We start from the raw sequence: 18612 nt of genomic DNA, 5'->3' as shown, positions 1-18612 counted from the left end.
TCAGGGACCTCTCAGGGGTCGTGTCTGTAGGGAAGCAGAGGGGATCCCCGACCCGAAACCCCCATATCACCAGAGGTGACTCCCAAGGTCTTAGCCACCAGTTTACCACAGCACTGGGGCTTAAATGGGACTCGCGGTGGGACTGCAAGTGTAACTAGATCTCTGGGGAACCGCTTCTGGGGAACAGGACCTAGCTGGCTGGATGACAGGAGGAAGGGGGGTAAGGACTGGAGAAGTGAAACGGCTCTGGACTGACAAGTCTGAGAGACTCCCAGGAAACGCCTTACAGGGATTGCTATCAGCAGGTAGAGAGCAGAAGCTCCGCTCGGAGGGCACTGCTCCGCCTACTGGAAGAGAAGAAAGTGGATCTCTAAGACTTCAATATTTTTTTTTTCTTCTTCTCTCTCTGTTCCTTTCTCCTCTTTTCCTTCTCTCTTTCTTTCCAGTTTCAAGTTTTGTTGTTCTTTTCATTCTCCTCTAATCTATCTCTCTATCCTTCTTTCTTTTTAAGAGCACCTTCATTCCCCTACCCCCCAACTTTCATCCCAAGCATTACATCTTCCATTACGTGTAATTGTCTAAATGCAAATAGGTGAATGTCTCGAGGCTGTCTATAGGACTCCTAAATACCTAGCTATTACCAACACTCTGATCCAATTGCCTGGTAGTATCCATCTTCAGTGGAGCAATCTTCTAAAGTATCCAAGACATACTAACCCTCGTACCATCATAGCATCTAACCTAAACATATAGTCCTAAGAACAAACAACAAATCACTATATGCATACAGAACCTGGAAGCCTTTTATGAATTGAATGAATCAGCTTTAAAGTACAACAAAGCCCAACATTTCTAGGCATAATCTCCCACCACAAAGGAGAGACAACATAGATATACAAAGCCAAAACAAATGTATAGGAGAAAGCAGTTACAAAGCAGTCAAACAGAGCTGGAAAGTAACGTGAACAACATGAAAAAACAAGGGAAAAAAGGATTACAAAAATGCAAGACAACTTAAATATACAGGAGGACCTAGAAGAACCAGAAACATGGACAGGGAAAGAAATCAAGGCATACCTAACTCAGATGGAATGGAATATTAGAGAGGACATGAGACAGCAAGTCCAAGCAATGAAAGTATATTTTGAAAACGAACTAAACAAACAAATTCAAACTGCAAAGAACGAGCTTTACCAGGAGATAGAGATTTTTAAAAAAAAAAACAAACAGTAATCCTAGAAACGCAAGAAACCATAAACCAGATTAAAAACTCTAATGAGAATATTACAAATAGACTAGATCAAGTAGAAATCAGAACATCAGATAATGAAGACAAAGTTTATCAACTTGAAAAGAATATAGTCAACACAGAAAAGATGCTTAAGTCTAATGAGCAATCTATCCAAGAGATATGGGATCTCATAAAAAAAACCAAATTTGAGAGTCATTGGGATACAAGAAGGCACAGAGGTTCAAACCAAAGGAATGGATAACTTATTAAATGAAATAATCCTAGAAAACTTCCGAGAGATGAAAGATGGAATGGATTGCCAAATCCTGGAAGCCTACAGAACCCCAAACATCCAAAACCATAATAGACCAACTCCAAGACATATAATTATGAAGATAGCTAACATACAGAACAAGGAGAGAATATTAAAAGCTACGAGAGAAAGGAGGCAGATTACATTCCGGGGTAAACCAATTAGGTTAACGACTGATTTTTAATCACAGACTTTGAAAGCAAGAAGATCCTGGAACAACGTATTTCAAACACTGAAAAATAATGGATACCAACCAAGAATACTGTATCCAGCAAAACTAAGCTTCAGATTTGACAATGAAATTAAAATATTTCATGATAAACAAAAGCTAAAAGAATTCGCAGCCAGAAAACCAGCACTGCAAAGCATTTTGAGCAAAATACTATAAGAGGAGGAATTGAAAAATAGCGCCCAAAACTAACAGTGGGAGGTATCTCAGTAAAGGGGGAGAAAAATAACCAAAGAGGGAAAACTAGCCAAACTAAAATAAATAAATAAATAAACATGACTGGAAGTACAAACCATATTTCAATTGTAACCTTAAATTCACCAATCAAGAGACATAGGCTAGTAACCTGGATTAAAAAAACAAATACAACAATATGCTGCCTTCAGGAGACTCATATGATAGGAAAAGACATACACAGGCTGAAGGTGAAAGGTTGGGAAAAATTATACCACTCACATGGCACTCGGAAGCAAGCAGGAGTGGACATACTCATATCGAATAAAATCAACTTCAAACCTAAGTTAATCAAAAGGGATAAAGAAGGACACTATATACTGTTAAAAGGAACCATCCACCATCAAGACATAACAATTATCAATTTGTATGCACCAAACAATGGTGCTGCAACATTCATAAAACAAACTCTCCTCAAGTTCAAGAGTCAAACAGACCACAACACAATAATTATGGGGGACTTCAACACACCGCTCTCGCCATTGGACAGATCCTCTAGACAAAAGCTGAACAAAGAAACTATAAAACTCAATAACGCAATCAATAACCTAGACTTAACCGACATATATAGAATATATCAACCATCATCAAGTGGATACACGTTCTTCTCAGCAGCACATGGATCCTACTCAAAGATAGACCATATATTATGCCACAGGGCGACTTTCAGTAAATATAAAGGTGTGGAGATAATACCATGCACCATATCTGACCATAATGGAATGAAACTGGAAATCAATGATAAAAGAAGGAAGGAAAAATCCTGCATCACCTGGAAAATGAGCAATATGTTACTGAATGATCAACGGGTTACAGAAGACATAAAGGAGGAAATAAAAAAATTCTTAGACATAAACGACAATATGGACACAACATACCAGAATCTATGGGACACAATGAAAGCAGTTTTAAGAGGGAAATTCATTTCCTGGAGTTTATTCCTCAAAAAAAGAAAAAACCAACAAATATATGAACTCACACTACATCTTAAAACCCTAGAAAAGGAAGAGCAAAACAACAGCAAATGTAGTAGAAGACAAGAAATAATTAAAATCAGAGCGGAAATCAACGAAATTGAAACAAAAAAAAAAACCATTGAAAAAATTGATAAAACTAAAAGTTGGTTCTTTGAAAAAATAAATAAGATTGACAGACCCTTAGCCATGCTAACGAAGAGAAGAAGAGAGAGAACTCAAATTACTAACATACGGGATAAAAAAGGCAATATCACAACAGACACTTCAGAAATACAGAAGATAATTAGAAAGTATTTTGAAACCCTATATTTCAATAAAATAGAAGATAGTGAAGATATCGATAAATTTCTTAAGTCATATGATCTGCCCAGATTGAGTCAGGAAGACACACACAATATAAACAGACCAATAACAATGGAAGAAATAGAAGAGGCCATCAAAAGACTACCAATCAAGAAAAGCCCTGGACCGGATGGGTATACAGCAGAGTTTTACAAAACCTTCAAAGAAGAATTAATACCAATACTTTTCAAGCTATTTCAAGAAATAGAAAAAGAAGGAGCTCTTCCAAATTCATTCTATGAGGCCAACATCACCCTGATCCCGAAACCAGACAAAGACACTTCAAAGAAAGAAAACTACAGACCAATATCTCTAATGAACTTAGATGCAAAAATTCTCAATAAAATCCTGGCGAATCGAATACAAAAGCATATCAAAAAAAATTGTGCACCATGATCAAGTAGGATTCATCCCTGGGATGCAAGGCTTGTTCAATATACGGAAATCAATAAATGTTATTCACCACATCAATAGACTTAAAAATAAGAATCATATGATCATCTCAATAGATGCAGAAAAAGCATTCGACAAAGTACAGCATCCCTTTATGTTCAAAACACTAGAAAAACTAGGGATAACAGGAACTTACCTCAACTTTGTAAAAGCTATATATGCTAAGTCTCAGGCTAGCATCATTCTAAATGGAGAAAAACTGAAAGCATTCCCTCTGAAATCTGGAACTAGACAATTTAGTTCTTGAAATACTAGCCAGAGCAATTAGACAGACAAAAGAAATTAAAGGCATAAAAATAGGAAAAGAAGAACTTAAATTATCGCTATTTGCGGATGACATGATAATATACTTAACAGACCCAAAAGGGTCTACAAAGAAACTGCTAGAGTTAATAAATGAATTCAGCAAAGTGGCAGGATATAAAATCAATACGCATAAATCAAAGGCATTCCTGTATATCAGCAACAAAACTTCTGAAATGGAAATGAGGAAAACCACTCCATTCACAATATCCTCAAAGAAAATAAGATACTTGGGAATCAACCTAACAAAAGAGGTGAAAGATTTATATAATGAAAACTACAGAATCCTAAAGAGAGAGATAGAAGAAGATCTTAGAAGATGGAAAAATGTACCCTGTTCATGGATAGGCAGAACTAACATCATCAAAGTGGCGATATTACCCAAAGTTCTCTACAGGTTTAATGCGATGCCAATCAAAATCCCAACGGCATTTCTTGTAGAAATAGATAAAGCAATCATGAAATTCATATGGAAAAACAAAAGACCCAGAAAAGCAAAAGCAATTCTAAGCAGGAAGTGTGAATCTGGAGGTATGGCGATACCAGAGTTCAAACTGTATTACAAAGCAATAGTAACAAAAACAGCATGGCACTGGTACCAAAACAGGCAGGTGGATCAATGGTACAGAATAGAGGACACAGAACCCAATCCACAAAATTACAATTTTCTTATATTTGATAAAGGGGCTAAAAACATGCAATGGAGGAAGGATAGCATCTTCAACAAATGGTGCTGGGAAAATTGGAAATCCACATGCAACAAAATGAAACTGAATCCCTTTCTCTCGCCATGCACAAAAGTTAACTCAAAATGGATCAAAGAGCTTGATATCAAATCAGAGACCTTGCGCCTAATAGAAGAAAAAGTTGGCTCCAATCTACATATTGTGGGGTCGGGCTCCAAATTCCTTAATAGGATGCCCATAGCCCAAGAGTTAATAACAAGAATAAACAAATGGGACTTACTTAAACTAAAAAGTTTTTTCTCAGCAAGAGAAACAATAAGAGAAGTAAATAGGGAGCCTACATCCTGGGAACAAATCTTTACTCCTCACACTTCAGATAGAGCCCTAATTTCCAGAATATACAAAGAACTCAAAAAATTAAACAATAAGATAACAAATAACCCAATCAACAAATGGGCCAAGGACCTGAACAGACACTTCTCAGAGGAGGACATACAATCAATCAATACGTACATGAAAAAATGCTCACCATCTCTAGCAGTCAGAGAAATGCAAATCAAAACCACCCTAAGATACCATCTCACTCCAGTAAGATTGGCAGCCATTAGGAAATCATACAACAATAAGTGGTGGCGAGGATGTGGGGAAAAGGGTACACTTGTACATTGTTGGTGGTACTGCAAATTGGTGCAGCCAATATGGAAAGCAGTATGGAGATTCCTGGGAAAGCTGGGAATGGAACCACCATTTGACCCAGCTATCGCCCTCCTCGGACTATTCCCTGAGGACCTTAAAAGAGCGTACTATAGGGATACTGCCACATCAATGATCATAGCAGCACAATTCACAATAGCTAGACTGTGGAACCAACCTAGATGCCCTTCAATAGATGAATGGATTTAAAAAAATGTGGCATTTATACACCATGGAGTATTACGCAGCACTGAAAAATGACAAAATCATGGAATTTGCAGGGAAATGGATGGCATTAGAGCAGATTATGCTAAGTGAAGCTAGCCAATCCTTAAAAAACAAATGCCAAATGTCTTCTTTGATTTAAGGAGAGCAACTAAGAACTGAGCAGGGAGGAAGAGCATGAGGAAAAGATTAACATTAAACTGAGATGAGTGGTGGGAGGGAAAGGGAGAGAGAAGGGAAATTGCATGGAAACGGAAGGAAACCCTCAATGTTATACGAAATCACATATAAGAGGTTGTGAGGGGAAAGGGGGGGGGAACAAGGGAGAGAAATGAACAACAACAGATGAGGTAGAGAGGGAAGATGGGAGGGGAGGTGTGGGAGGATAGTAGGGGATAGGAAAGGCAGCAGAATACAACAGTCACTAATATGGCATTATGTTAAAATTGTGAATGTGTAACTGATGTGATTCTGCAATTTGTATTTGGGGTAAAAATGGAAGTTGATAACTCACTTGAATCAAATGTATGAAAGATGATATGTCATGAGCTTTGTAATGTTTTGAATAACCAATAAAAAAAAAGAATTGCTCTGAAAAAAAAATTTTTTAAATGACAAATGTTGTTACCCAAGACATAAAGACAAATACACACAGTGACAAAAACACATCTAATATTTCACATGACTTATTTTTTGATAAGTCAAAGTATCAGTGGAAAAGAACTAAATTTTTAAATAAGAACAGCCTACAAGTTCTGTACCCTTTTCAATATTCTGATTTCTTGGATGTAGTAACAACATCATGGGTTAAAATAAGCTGATCACTAAACAATGCAACAAGGAATTAAAAACCTCTCAGTATAAGGAGTATCATTCCCTACATTGCTCATGGTTTTTTAAAATATTTTATTTTTAAAATACATGACAGTGGAATGTATTACAATTCTTATTACTCATATAGAGCACAATTTTTCATATCTGTTTATATATAAAGTATGTTCACACCAATTCATGTCTTCATACATGCACTTTGGATAATGATGTCCATCACATTCCACCATCATTGCTAACCCTCTGCCCCCTACCTTCACCTTCCACCCCTCTACCCTATCTAGAGTTCATCTATTCCTCCCATGCTCACCCTCCCTATCCCATTATGGGTCAATCACCTTATATCAGAGAAAACATTCAGCATTTTTTTTTTTTTTTTGGATTGGCTAACTTCACTAAGCATTATTTTCTCCAGCACCATCCATTTACCTGCAAGTGTCCTGATTTTACTCTCTTTTATTGCTGAGTAATATCCCATTGTGTATATATGCCACCTTTAATCCATTCATCTACCGAGGGACATCTAGGTTGGTTCCAGTTTAGCTATTGTGAATTATGCTGTTGTAAACATTGATGTGGCTGTGTCCCTGTAGTATGCGTTTTTTAAGTCCTTTGGGTGTAGACCAAGGAGAGGGATGGCTGGGTCAAATGCTGGTTCCATTCCCAGTTTTCCAAGAAATCTCCATACTGCTTTCCATATTGGCTGCACCAATTTGCAGTCCCACCAGCAATGTATGAGTGTGCATTTTCCCCCACATCCTCACCAACACTTATTGTTGTTTGTATGCATAATAGCTGCCATTCTAACTGGAGTAGCTGCCATTCTAACTGGAGTGAGATATCTTACAGTAGTTTTGATTTGCATCTCTCTAATTGCGAGATGATGAGCATTTTTTCCTATATTTGTTAATAGATTGTATATCCTCTTCTGAGAAGTATCTGTTCATGTCCTTGGCCCATTTATTGATTGTGTTATTTGGTTTTTTTTGGTTTTTTGGTACTTAGCTTTTTGAGTTCTTTATATACCCTAGAGATTAGTGTTCTATCTGATGTGTGAGAGGTAAACATTTCCTCCCAAGATGTAGGATCTCTATTCACCTCACAGATTGTTTCTTTTGCTTAGAAGAAACTTTTTAACTTGAGTTCATCCCATTTATTGATTCCCGGTTTTAATTCTTGTGCTATAGGAGTCTTATTAAAGAAGTTGGGGCCTAATCCCACATGATGAAGATTAGGACCTACTTTTTCTTCTATTAGATGCAGAGTCTCTGGTTTAATTCCTAGATCCTTGATCCACTTTGAGTTTTGTGCATGGTAACAGACAAGGGTTTAATTTCATTTTGTTGCATATGGATTCCCAGTTTTCCGAGCACCATTTGTTGAAGAGGGTATCTTTTCTCCAATGCATGTTTTTGGGCCTTTGTCTAATATAGGATAATTGTAATTTTGTGGGTTAGTCTCTGTGTCCTCTATCCTGTACCACTGGTCTACCAGTCTGTTTTGATTGCAATACCATGCTGTTTTCATTACTTTTGCTCTGAGTATAGTTTAAGGTCTGGTGTAGCGATACCACCTACTTCACTCTTCCTGCTAAGGATTGCTTTAGCTATTCTGGGTCTCCTATTTTCCCAGATGAATTTCATGATTGCCTTTTCTATTTCTTTGAGGAATGACATTGGGATTTTGATCAGAATTGCATTAAATCTGTATAATGCTTTTGGTAATATGCTCATTTTGATAATATTAATTCTGTCTATGCAAGAGCAAGGTAGATCTTTCCATCTTCTAAGGTCTCCTTTGATTTCTTTCTTTAGGGTTCTGTAGTTTTCATTGTATAGATCTTTCATTAAGTTGATTCCCAAGGTTTTTGTTTTGTTTTGTTTTGAGGCCATTGTAAATGGGGTAAGTTTTCCTCGTTTCCCTTTCTGAGAATTTTTCACTGATATACAGAAATGCCTTTGATTTATGGGTGTTGATTTTATATCCTGCTACTTTGCTAAGTTCATTTACTAGTTCTAGAAGTTTTCTGGTGGAGCTTTTTGGGTCTTCTAGGTATAGAATCATAACACAATAGTGCTAATTTAAGTTCTTCTTTTCCTATTAATTCTTTCATCTAATTGCTCTGGCCAGTGTTTCAAGAACTATGTTTTAAATAGAAGTGGTAAAAGAGGGCATTCCTGTCTTGTTCCAGTTTTTAGAGGGAATGCCTTCAATTTTTCTCCATTTAGAATAATGTTGGCCTGGGGCTTAGGATAGATAAGCCTTTACGATGTTGAGATATGTTCCTGTTATCCCTAGTTTTTCTAGAGTTTTAAATATGAAGGGGTACTGTATTTTGCCAAAAGCCTTTTCTGCATCTATTGAGATGATTAAATAATTCTTCTCTTTGCATCTACTGATGTGATGAATTACATTTATTGATTTCCTTATGTTGAACCAACCTTGCATCCCTGGGATGAATCTCACTTGATCATGGTGCACAATCTTTTTGTTATATTTTTGTAATCGATTTGCCAGAATTTTATTGAGAATATGTGCATCTATGTTCATTAGAGATATTGGTCTAAAGTTTTCTTTCTTTGATGTGTCTTTGCCTGGTTTTGGCATCAGGGTGATATTGGCCTCATAGAATGAGTTTGGAAGTGCTGCCTTTTTCTATTTCCTAAAATAAATTGAAGAATATTGGTATTAGTTCTTCTTTAAAGGTCTTGTAGAACTTGGCCGTATATCTATCTGGTCCTGGGTTTTTCTTGGTTGGTAGTCTTCTGATGGTGTCTTCTATTTCATCACTTGATATTGGTCTGATTAAACTGTGTATATCTTCCTGATTCAATCTGGGCTAATTGTATGACTTAAGAAATTTGCCGATGCCTTCAATGTCTTCTATTTTATTGAAGTATAAGATTTCAAAATAATTTCTAATTATCCTCTGTATTTCTGTAGTGTCTGTTGTTGTAGTGTCTGTTACCTTTTTCCTCACATATGCTGGTAATTTGAGTTTCTCTCTCCTCCTCTTCATTAGCGTAGCTAAGGGTCTGTCAATTTTATTTATTTTTTCAAAGAACCAACTTTTTGTTTTGTCAACTTTTTTAATTGTTTCTTTTGTTTCAATTTCATTGATTTCAGCTCTAATTTTAATTATATCTTGCCTTCTACTGCTTTTGCTGTTGATTTTTTCTTCTTTTTCTAGGGTTTTGAGATGTAATGTGAGGTCATTTATTTGTTGACTTTTTCTTCTTTTAAGGAATGAACTCCTTGCAATGAACTTTCCTCTTAGAACTGCTTTCATAGTGTCCCAGAGATTTTGATATGTTGTGTCTATGTTCTCATTTACCTCTAAGAATTTTTTTAATCTCCTCCTTGATGTCTTCTGCAACCCATTGTTCATTCAGTAACATACTGTCTGGTCTACAGGTGCTTGAGTAATTTTTATTTTTTGTCATTAATTTCCAATTTCATTCCATTATGATCTGATAAAATGCATGGTAGTATCTCCACTTTTTTGTATTTGCTAAGAGTTGCTTTGTGGCATATTATATGGTCTATTTTAGAGAAGGATCCATATGCTGCTGAGAAAAAAGTGTATCCACTTGATGCAGGTTAAAATATTTTATATATGTCAGTTAAGTCTAAGTTATTGATTGTATTATTGAGTTCTATAGTTTCTTTATTCAACTTTTGTTTGGAAGATCCATCCAGTGGTGAGAGAGGTGTGTTAAAGTCACCCATGTTTATTGGGTTGTGGTCAATTTGACTCTTGAACTTGAGAAGAATTTGTTTGATGAACATAGCTGCACCACTGTTTGGGGCATATATATTTATGATTGTTATGTCTTGTTGGTGTATGGTTCTCTTGAGCAGAATGTAATGTCCATCTTTATCCCTTTTGTTTAACTTTGGCTTGAAGTCTACTTTATTTGATATGAGAATGGAAACCCCTGCTTGCTTCCGCAGTCCTTGTGAGTGGTATGATCTTTCCCAACCTTTTACCTTCAGTCTGTGTATGTCTTTTCCTATCAGATGAGTCTCCTGGAGGCAGCATATTGTTGGGCCTCTTTTTTAATCCAATCTGCTATCCTATGTCTTTTGATTCCTGAGTTTAAGCCATTAACATTCAGAGTTATTATTGATACATGATTTGTATTTCCAGCCATATTTGTTTATTTTTGTTATTTAACTTGACTTTTCTTCTTTGATTAGTTTTTTTCCTTAGAGCACTCATCCCTCTCCTGATTTTCATTGTTATTTTTCGTTTCCTCTTCATGAAATATTTTTCCAAGGATGTTTTGTAGTCCTGGTTTTCTAGCTATAAATTCTTTTAACTTTTATCATGGAAGATTTTTATTTCATCTTCAAATCTAAAGCTTAATTTTGTTGGATACAAGATTCTTGGTTGGCACCCATTTTCTTTCAGAGCTTGATATATGCTGTTCCAAGATCTTGTAGATTTCAGGGTCTGTGTTGAAAGCTACATTGCTCATGCTACTTGTTTTTTTTTTTTTAATTAGTTATTGATAGACCTTTATTCATTTATTTGTTTATATGTGGTACTGAGAATCGAATCCAGTGCTTCACTCATGCTAGGCAAGTGCGCTAACACTGAGCCACAACCCCGGCCCCATGTTACTTGTTTTTATACAATTATTTTGGAATTTATCAGAAGACATAAAACTATCATATTCTGGGCAATTATACTGAAGTTAACATTAGATCCTTTATATGAATTACTTCAAATTAAATTTTCAAATTTTATAAAGTTCAAATAAAACTTCAGGACCAAGAATTACACTGAAGAATTTTTATTTGAATTTTATCAAACTTTTAATTTTATTTTTAGTAATGCATATAATGTACCTAATGCTTTTACAAATTCAGGATCCTGCATTTACTAGCTCTTGACCGAAAGTAAATTACTCCGTATCTTTGAGCTCTGATTCTCTTACTACAAAATCATGAAAAAATGTATTACTTATGTCTAATGGGGTTGTTGTATGGGTTTAAATCAAATAACATTCTAAGGTATTATATGCCTGACATATAATAAGTTCTCAGTGGTAGTTATCAATATTTAGCTATTAAAATATAATGGTAAGATTATAAAAATATATTGGTAGTTATCAATATTTAGCTATTAAAATATAATGGTAAGATATGGAGTTGTGTGAGGTACTGGGTTCGATTCTCAGCACCACATTTAAATAACTAAAATGAAGGTCCATCAACAACTAAAAAAATTTTTTTAAATATATAGGGCTGGAGTTGTAGCTCAATGGTAGAGCACTTGCAGAGAATGTGTGAGGCACTGGGTTTGAATCTCAGCACCACATGTAAACAAATAAATAAAGGTCTACTGACAACTAAAAAAATTTTTTAAGTATATATAATGTTATAAAATATAAATATTATTTTTAAACAATCAATTTTAAAATTCTTGGGGAAATCAATTTAAAAGAGCAAACTGATTTTGATGGCTTCCAGGGAAAAGGAAACAAACAAAACTTTCACTTATATACAAGGTTTTAAAAGTTGCAGAAATAAATTATAGAGTTGACAAAAAAAATTGTTACAGTCTGATATTAGAATCATTGCTCAATTAGCTTGTGGTAATAGTTTAATCATTGCTACTTAAATGCCAAATAATTACTTCCAAATATGCCAAACACATTGCTAGGCATATATTAAGTCCTAAAATAGCACTATATTTGATTAAAACTGCACAATTTATAGATGATTTCCATATACGAGTTAATTAACAATTATAAGTGCTCTGTGAAATACCATGTGCTAAGCCTTGCAGCAGGAGCCAAGAAAAATACATATTCCTTGTCTTTAAAGAATTCATGATCTTGGGCTGGGGTTATGGCTCAGTGGGTGGTAGAGTGCTTTCCTAGCACATGTGAGGCACTAGGTTCTATCCTCATACATATCCTTTATGTAAAACTAAAGTTATTGAGTCCAACTACAACTAAAAAATAAATATCAAAAATTAATTAATTAATTAATTAATTAGCCAGGCGCAGTGGCATGTGCCTGTAATCCCAGCAGCTCAGGAGGCTGAGGCAGGGGGATTGCAAATTTAAAGCCAGTCTCAGCAATGGAGAGGCAACTCAGTGAGACCCTGTCTCTAAATGAAACACAAAATAGGGCTTGAGATGTGGCTCAGTGGTTGACTGACCCCAGGTTCAAACCTTGGTACCCAAAATAAATAAAATAAAGGTATTGTGTCCATCTATAATTAAAATTTTATATATATAAAATTTTAATTAAATTTGTGATCTTGTGTAGGGACAAATATGTAACTATAATACATGGTGAGTGCTATAATCCACTACTGTAGGAACTTGGAAGAGGGAGTGAGAGATTAAAAAAATATACAATATAGAGTCCTTCTAAACTAAGTCTTCATAAAGTAGCTACAAATTTTCAAATATATTGGGAAAACATGAATAAGAAAAGGCAACGTGGCAAAAAGATGAAATGCATGTAACATGTAATGAACACTTCTACATGCATAAGTGCTTTATGGACATTAATTCACTTAAATACCACAAGGATATTTCTGCCTCATTTTACAATGGGAAAACACATTCATTACTTATAGAGTTTATGCAGACTGACCAAGATCACAAAGGATTAGGGGGCACAGTGGGGCCTGAAATGAGGTTGGCCTGAGTTCCACAGCCCATGCTTCTATCATGCTACACTACACTTCCTCCTGACAGGCTCACAGAGAAGGAAAAGATTAGCAAACAGTGGTGTTTATATTTGAGGCCAAAAGTAAGAAAGTTCTTATTATTTTAAAATAGAAACACTTCCTTGATATTGAGATTTAGAGGGTTTTGTTTTTGTTTTTTTAATCTTGGAAAAGCACAGTTTGTTCTTTGGCAATTAATTCAGTTAGGAAATCTCCCTATTCTTCTAATTTTCCAACCGCACTGACACCAACTGTTTTATTGTGAGTTGATGGTAGACAACTAGGCCATTCCATTTACAGTCTTACGATATACACTGTCTCTTGCACAAGGAATTAAAATCCCATGATCCAAAATTTCTATAAAATTGTATATATTAAATAACCACCACATCAAAAAGACCATGCAGAACTTAAAGCCCTTCAGAAATGCCAGCTAATTAATTCATTCAACAAACAGCATCTTTTATCTTCAGTCATTGTGCTAAGGGCTGGATATATGAAAGCAAATAAGCCTTCAAAGAGTTCAGTTTATGCACATTACCTCTGTTAAATGATGTACAAAACTAAAAAAAAAAAAAAAAAAAAAAGTTTTATTTCTCCTTCTTTTAAGTACAAAAAGTACCTGACTCAATTCACAAATGACTCATACAGCCTAAATGGAAGACCACAGTAATTTGTACTTCCTATCCCTGCAGAGACCCAATATTATTTTGTGCCAAAATTCAAAATATCCAAGAAGAGAAAGACCTTGAGAAGTACTTTATACTACACATTCATGTTCATGAAGGAATCTCTCACTATCACAGGGATACATTTTCCCAAAGAAGTCAGGGTATAAACCAATTAATACACTATTATTTATGTAGATAATAGGTATTTTTGTAGATTACTCTATAATGCTAAATCTATTTACAATTATCAGTATAAGAAAATGCATTCCAAATTCTAGTCAAATAAAAATGGTAAACATTTTGCAAACTGGACACTATCATTGTGACTATTTCTAGTCAGTGTTAGTGATATAATTTTTTTGATGTCCTAGCTTCTCTTGAAAATCACTTGATACTGTCTTGCAAGCTACCAGTTGACAGTTATTGTCAGCTGTTAAAAAGTGTTAGCATCCACCAGGTGTAGTGGTGCATGCCTGTAATCCCGGTGGCTTGGGAGGCTTAGGTAGGAGGATCCAGAGTTCAAAGCCAGCCTCAGCAACTTAGTGAGGCTCTAAGCAACTCAGCAAGACCCTGTCTCTAAAAAAATATGAAAAAAAAAAAATGGTCTGGGGATGTGGCTCAGTGGTTAAGTGCCCCTGGATTCAATTCCCAGTATTTAAAAAAAAAAAAAAAAGTGTTAGCATCCTAGCACTTTACCAAAGTTATCCCTTATGCTTTCAAATTATGCAAGCAAGCCAAGCACATGAGGGGAGGGGGAGGAATGATGGTTTATATTGGAAAAAATAGCTGATAAATATCTAATAAAGATGTCATTCACGTTAAGAATTTTATTCAGGCAAAGTTTTTTTCTTCTGATAATCTCCCTATGAAGGATAGTGTTCATCCAAAGCAGTGTCTCTTTTTTTTATATATATATATATTAGTTGTAGTTGGACACATACCTTTATTTTATTTATTTTTATGTGGTGCTGAGGATTGAACTCAGGGCCTCGAACATGCTAGGTGAGTGCTCTACTGCTGAGCCACAACCCCCAGCCCAGAGCAGTGTTTCTTAACTGATCACTGATCAAGGTTATAGTAACCAAAGCAATATTTTAAAATAAATTTGAGAACTATGCACTGATTAGGTTAACTATTACCGTAAGACCCTGAGGTCTACAAATTCCTTGTAATCATGAAGAAACAAAAATAACTTCCTTAAATTATTATCAATTACTATAAAGAAAAGTTTAAGATAGTTTATCATGATTATCTCTTAGCAGAATAAAGAGATCAATATCTCCTATAGTCCAGGGTAATCTGAAAGTCCTAAAACCTGGTATAATTTAAGAGGTAAATCAATATAACAAAGTGTATTATAGAATAAGGAAACCAGGTCAAGCAACTTCTTTTGGATGGTCTGAGTCCAGTGTAAAGAGTCCATCCAACCCAACACCACTAATCACCATATAACATAGCCATTGGCAATTGCCCAGTTTGCTCAATGAGCTATTATGGCAGTCATTTCAAATGCTAGACTACAAATTATAAGGTAATTTTAATTGTTTTTTCCTATTTATTAAATAAGTAGCAATCATTCTATCTCCAAAAGTCAGTTCTTTAAATGATACTTTCATCAACTGCCTTTGTATGCCATTCATTTTATTGAAGTCCAGTGCAACAAAAATTAATCCAGATATTAAGACAATGGCATTCACATTCATTGCCTTCATAATAACAGAATTACAGTTTCTCCTGCAGATCTCAACCTACAGGTAGCTGGGAAACCTCTGCAAAGAAGAAATTAAAATAATGAGTTAGGGATGACTGAAGGTTTAGAGATGATTCCACTCTTAGGGGTTGTTTAAAGAGGTCTGTGTCTAGGAATCTGTATTAACCAACTTTTCCCAACTCACAAAATCTGAGCCAGATGGCACATGGATCACACTGTAAGGAATATTAGTTTTAAGGACAAAGTGCCAGTCTAATCTGATCCTAAATATCTTTTATTCTTTGCCTACTATCACCCTTTTCTCTATTCTTTCACTCTAGGTGGACTGTCACTCACTGGTGGGCAGTTTTCAAAAGTGATGTCTAAAAAAACTATTTTTTATAAGTAGTTTTTAGGTGTAAATGAACCTTTATTTATTCATTTATTTATATGTTAAACTAAGAATCAAACCCAGTGCCTCACACATGCTAGGCAAGCACTGCACCACTGAGCCACAACCCCAGTCCACAAAAAGAAATTTAATGTGAGCCACACATTCAGCTTGAAATTAACCAGTAATCACTAAAAAAAAAAAAAAAAGAAAAATAAACAGATAAAATAAACATATATATTACTTAACATAACCGGAATATCATCATTTTTATATATAACCAATGTATATACTCATGAATCAATTAACTCATTCATGAGATAGTTTAAAATTCTTTTTTCATATTCAATCTTGGAAATCCAACACATATTTTACACTTTAGAATACATCTGGATTTGTTCCAGCTACATTCCAAATGCTCGATCGTATGTAACTATGATATAAGACAGCACAGGTCTAGGACAAAAAGTAGGTCTCTGATATCAGGTTGCTTGGATTGGATGTTCAGTTTTATCTCTACAAAGTTAAATGACCTTAACTTCTTACTGCTTCAGCTTCCTCTTTAGCAAAATGAACTTAATGACTATCTACCTCAGAGAGTTGTTATAGTTAAAAAATGCAAAGCAAAATTAAGAACAGAGATATCCGTAAATGTTATAATTATCATTCTTCAAATATAACACTCTCATTCTTCCTCTCTACCTATTTGCCTATTCTATAGGCCAACCAAATACCTCTACCTCTCCAAATCCAACTTCTCAGATTAATCCTTCATGAAGTTTTCTTGTGTCTACTATGATCTTTCCTTCTTGTGAAACTACAACATTTGATTGTTTCTTATTTAGTACCTAATATCTGCTCAATAAATAGTCTTTGAATACAACATTGTTACCCAAATGCTTTTCTATAATCATGATACTTCCATAAAAGCAAGTGAAACTAAATTAATATTTATAAATATTAATGAACAAATCACTTGTTGATTCTAAACCTCTTCCACTTCAACAGAAATGTAAAACAATAAAACTTTTTAAAACAATTTTACATATACACACACATGAGTTTATAACCAGGATCAAAACCATCTTTTTTGATCAACTTCTCTATGTAATGTTATTATAATATTGACAATTCTATTCCATTCTAATTTAATTAGTGAGACAAAACAGTTATAAAGCACCAATTCCTAGATTTAGTTTTTAAAAAGAAATAATAAAGAAAATACAGTATTTTCATTCTAATTTAAGTCTAAGTGGCAGAATTTGATTATGTAAAGATTCTTTGGAAATCTACTTCAGAGAAGATGGCTTGATAAGGATTAAAGGATCTTTACACTTCTTACAGAGGCCACACATACACAATGTATATTTAAACATTTCAAAACAAAATTTGCATCATTACTAAATGATCACACTTCAACAATGGAAAACCAATATGCTAACTCCAGTATGTTGTGATTTTTAACAACCTAATTTTTGCTAGAGCTAGAAAAAATAATTACAAAGGCCATGGGATTCCTATATAAACACCATACCATAAAATAAAGGAGGAGAAGGAAGAGAAGATGACATTATTTTTAAGTCATGTCTGTACTCTATTATGTAAATATTCTTTTGCCAATGGTGAATAAATCTGCTCATACTAAAAACAACTCAAAAATAACAAATATTGCCTATTGGGGAAATCTAAAAATAGATTAGACTGCTCTCAGGTCCCATATTTTTCATATTATGATTCACATCCAGATGCTGCTCCTGAAGCAGTCAGTCATTTAAAAATATTACATCAAGATGGCATTCCAGCTATAAGCAAAATGTTTCAAATGTTTATGTTTTAACTGGGCTTTCTCACTTCATCTTCTATACAAACTATTGATAAAATGGCATTTCTGGGCACGCAAGACACTACCTGCTTAGTATTTAAATCATGCCGCCCACCTCCCGCAACAGGGCTTTCCTGAAGAGTGAGTTTCCTTATTTATTTATAAAAATTTATTCTTTTCACTTATTCTTAGCCATTTTTCCCCCCTTAAAATTCACAGAAAAATCAAGGATTTCACTGAAGATTCAATTTGAGTCATTCAAGAAGTCTGCCTGCTTAAGATGCTTTTTCTACCTCAGTTGCTGAAATTATCCTTCACTCTTGTCTCACACCATGTCTTGAGTCATAACTTCTGTGTCATGAAGAGAAATAAATAGGAACAAGAGGAAGTTATAAATAACAGTGACAAAAGTAACTGCTTCCTCACTGGTCATTAACCTGGCTTTTTAATCTTTAACTTCTTTTTTTTAAAAAATATCCATCACTGAACAGGACGATTTTTAATTGTCTAGACTAATTGGTAACAAAGTCCTTGTTCTTACCCTTATCAGGATAAATGTTTTGCTTGAAAGAATAAAACCAATGACTTTAAAATGTATACTGTAACCACTATTTCCCACTGAAGAGAATTTTTTCCCCTAAAAAGATTAAATTATACTAGCATAAAAACTGTTCCAACTTGGGCTGGGGTTGTAGCTCAGTGGAAGAGTGCTTGCCTAGCATGTGTGAGGTACTGGGTTCAATTCTTAGCATCACATATAAATAAAGTAAAGGTCCATCAACAACTAAAAAATATTTAAAAAAAAAAACTGTTCCATCTCTCACTTA

General features: G+C 34.7%; 1 protein-coding gene across 1 annotated transcript in view; it reads right to left on the bottom strand.

The window, feature by feature from the left end:
* Rab3gap2 (RAB3 GTPase activating non-catalytic protein subunit 2) overlaps positions 1-18612 on the bottom strand; it is a 114675-nt gene that overhangs the window by 81221 nt on the left and 14842 nt on the right. The window lies entirely within an intron of this gene.

This window comes from Callospermophilus lateralis, chromosome 13, assembly GCF_048772815.1.
Source record: "Callospermophilus lateralis isolate mCalLat2 chromosome 13, mCalLat2.hap1, whole genome shotgun sequence".
Lineage (NCBI taxonomy): Eukaryota > Metazoa > Chordata > Mammalia > Rodentia > Sciuridae > Callospermophilus > Callospermophilus lateralis.
Note: the sequence above shows the minus strand (reverse complement) of the source record. Positions and strands in the feature narration are given on the sequence as shown.